The sequence below is a fragment of the Tupaia chinensis genome, unplaced genomic scaffold (genome assembly GCF_000334495.1).
Source record: "Tupaia chinensis unplaced genomic scaffold, TupChi_1.0 Scaffold139677_1, whole genome shotgun sequence".
NCBI classification, from domain to species: Eukaryota; Metazoa; Chordata; class Mammalia; order Scandentia; family Tupaiidae; genus Tupaia; species Tupaia belangeri.
The window spans coordinates 2,610,380-2,613,336 of record NW_006199558.1 but is presented as its reverse complement, the minus strand read 5'-3'; the positions used below and the strand labels follow the sequence as shown (position 1 = coordinate 2,613,336).

The 2,957-nt window shown below is 35.1% G+C and overlaps 1 pseudogene; it reads right to left on the bottom strand.

Moving 5' to 3' along the window:
- LOC102503053 (trifunctional enzyme subunit beta, mitochondrial-like) overlaps positions 1 to 2,549 on the bottom strand; it is a 15,212-nt pseudogene extending 12,663 nt beyond the window's left edge.
- Between the last annotated feature and the right edge of the window lie 408 nt (positions 2,550 to 2,957).

Below are 2,957 nucleotides of genomic sequence, written 5' to 3'. Positions count from 1 at the left end.
TCTGTGTTCATCATTTTGGTTAATTACTGGAAGATGGTGGTTCCCTAATGATGTTTTTTAAATAGTGCTTTTGGAGATCAAACAAGGGTGCATTAGTGTAAAGAGATTTAAGAGTGTTTAGAGAATGAGAGAAGGACTGATTTAGAGATGGCATTTATAAAACAAGTAACATTGCCATCGAACTAGTAGAAGAGTGGATCTCAGTGTATAAAAATGTAAATATAGCAGAAACCGGAAATTTGAGGTCATCAGTATATGTTGATACTAACCAGAGTCATCAAATGTGATAAACTCAGCAAAGGAAGTGGATACAAGGAGACTTTCTAGGAACAAAACTTATAGTGCAGAGGGCCAGCCGGCAGTGTGGTGGTTACAGTACTGGACTCCCACATGGCTGACTGTGGGTTGAGTAATAGACTTGGTACCTTGCTTTCTCACTTCCCCTCCCCTCTCTCTGACAAGCACACATGTCCTATAGCAAAATTTAAAATAATAATAATAATAAATGCTTTAAAATTTTTAGGAAGAGTTATGGCATGGAATATAAGAGAGGAAAATAGAACTTGAGTATCAAGGCTGTACAGCTTTGGGGAAATTTAAGAGTGTTTATAGAATGAGGGAAGGACTAAGAATTTCAAATACTGTCCAGCAATTTTGCAAGATCAGTATTAAAATGTGTTGATAGAAAATAACTAACTCTAAAAAATAATTAATAATTAATGTGGTTTATTTTTAAGTAGAACATGAGTGACTTAGGTCAAGAGGAAGAAGGCCTACCAGATGAACATACCCTCTTAAACTGATAAGTATATGATTAATTTAGTAGAGACTTCTGTGCTTAAACAAAATATAAAATTAAAGAAAACAAAACAAACTCTAGCAGACTGGCCTCTTTTAACATGAGTTGTCTTGTTCTTTGTCCCTGCACACTGTAACAAACCTAGGCTTTTTTAAAATTTTTATTTTTATTTATTATTATGTGTTTAAGGATTGGCCCATAGCATTTTAGAAAGTAAACTATATTTGAGTTTGTTGACAATAGCTTTTATGTTGACTAATCTGCCAATATACCTTTTCCAAGTTTATTTATGGTAAAAGAAAGGATAGGAAAAAAAAAGAAAGAAAAAACAGAAATTTTCTGGACAAGAGTGGTTTTTTTTGCCTGTTTGTTTATTTTGTGGGGTTTTTTTGTGCCTTTTTAATTTTAGAAGTAGCTTCTTTTTTTTTTTCAAGACAGTCTCAAATTTATTTATATTTTGTTAACCTTTTGTAAGGAGTTAATTATACTATTTTTTAAATAAATGAATTTTAATACCAATTAAAGTAGTAATCTCATTTTTTTATATGAGATTTAGATTTTTAATTTAGTATGCAAAAAGACTGATTTAAGAAATCAAAGCTTTTGTGTGAGAAAATTTTAACTAAGATTATCTTTTGTAATTTTTTCTGTTTATCTAAATACCTGCAGGTCAAGGCGTCATATATGTCATGTATAAAGCGAGCTGTGATGTCAAAAGGGTGTCGTCCTTTTTGTTTTGTTTTGTTTTTTAAACTGAAGGTGTCCTCTTCCCCATCTTCTATTTTTTTAATCTATTTTCTAAAAGGAAAAATTAGGATTTTAATGTGGTAACATGGTTTTGGTTTTTTTTGTGTGTTTTGGGGTTTTTTTTTGAGCATCTCTCCACTAAATGTCACTGTTGTGTCGAGATCACTTTAGTGTCTCAGTTTTCTTTAAGAATTTAGCACCCTTGAAGGGGACTCAAAATGCTTGAGTGGTCAACTCCTATTTTGTCTTTACTGGATGGGCCTGTTATTAATTATTGTGTTTGGGATTTTCTATAGGACCACTTTTAGTCATAAGAGGAGGATATCTCTCCCTCTCTAGACAGTACCCACATGGTTCCGAGTCACCTAGGGTGTCTATCGGCAGGGAGAAACAAGTATCCTTTACCTTCGGAGCCGAGAGGCTCAGTCTTTCATTTGTCTATGAATAAGACAGTTTGATTTCTCCAGTGGAAATTGAGAGCAGTAGCCAATTACGCAGTAGCCAATTGAAGCAATTTTAAGAAGGCAAAGGAGAAAGACCCTTAGAACTCACTTTTTTTTCTTTTCCCCCCAATTTTTTTTTTTTATAATTAATGTACTTTAATACACTCAGTTTTTCTAACTACTCACTCAGAGGGGAACAAAACACTACACCTTGCTCAAAGAGAACAACCACTACTCCTCACTCACAGGGGAGCAAATCACTGTCTCTTGTTCAGAAAGGAGCAAACTGCTGTATTTTGCTCGGAGGAGAGGAAACCTGAGTTACCCAAAACAGACAAACAAACAAAACACAGATGAACAAGCACACCCAGTTTAGAAATAAACCAGATCGTCTACCAAATTTTGGGAGGTTCTGGGCCAGAGGACTTACCAAATCTCCCCCAAGGAGGGACTCAGAGCTGGAGAGGACACAAAGGGCCCACTTTTGGTACCAGGCACTGCATTTGAAGAGACCCCTCAGAAGATAACTGGTTCATCTCTGGTCTCTTTGTGTTTGCCATCTTGTCAATGGGAAATAACCAACTCTAAACAAAATTAATAATTAATAATTAATGTGGTTTATTTTTAAGCAGAATATGAGTGACCTAAGCCCAGAAAGGAGGCAAAATATGTCTTTCTCTCGGGGTAATCAGGTACAGGGGTTCCTTTTATTTGATTTTGAGAGCAAGAGACAGAGTTTGGAATTTAGTAAAAAGTCTTCTATTGGTCTGGCTTGAAAAGTTGGGACATGCTGGGGGAAGAGGAGCTTGTAGGTTATAGGCGGGGTTTACAGTTTTTAGGGTGATGATTAGAAAAGGAAGGTTGCTAAGATCAGAAAGGAATATACTTTAACAAGAATAAGGAGGCTTAATATGCATTACAAAGATATTTTAATACTATGCCAAGGACAGGATGTAGGAAAAATTCTG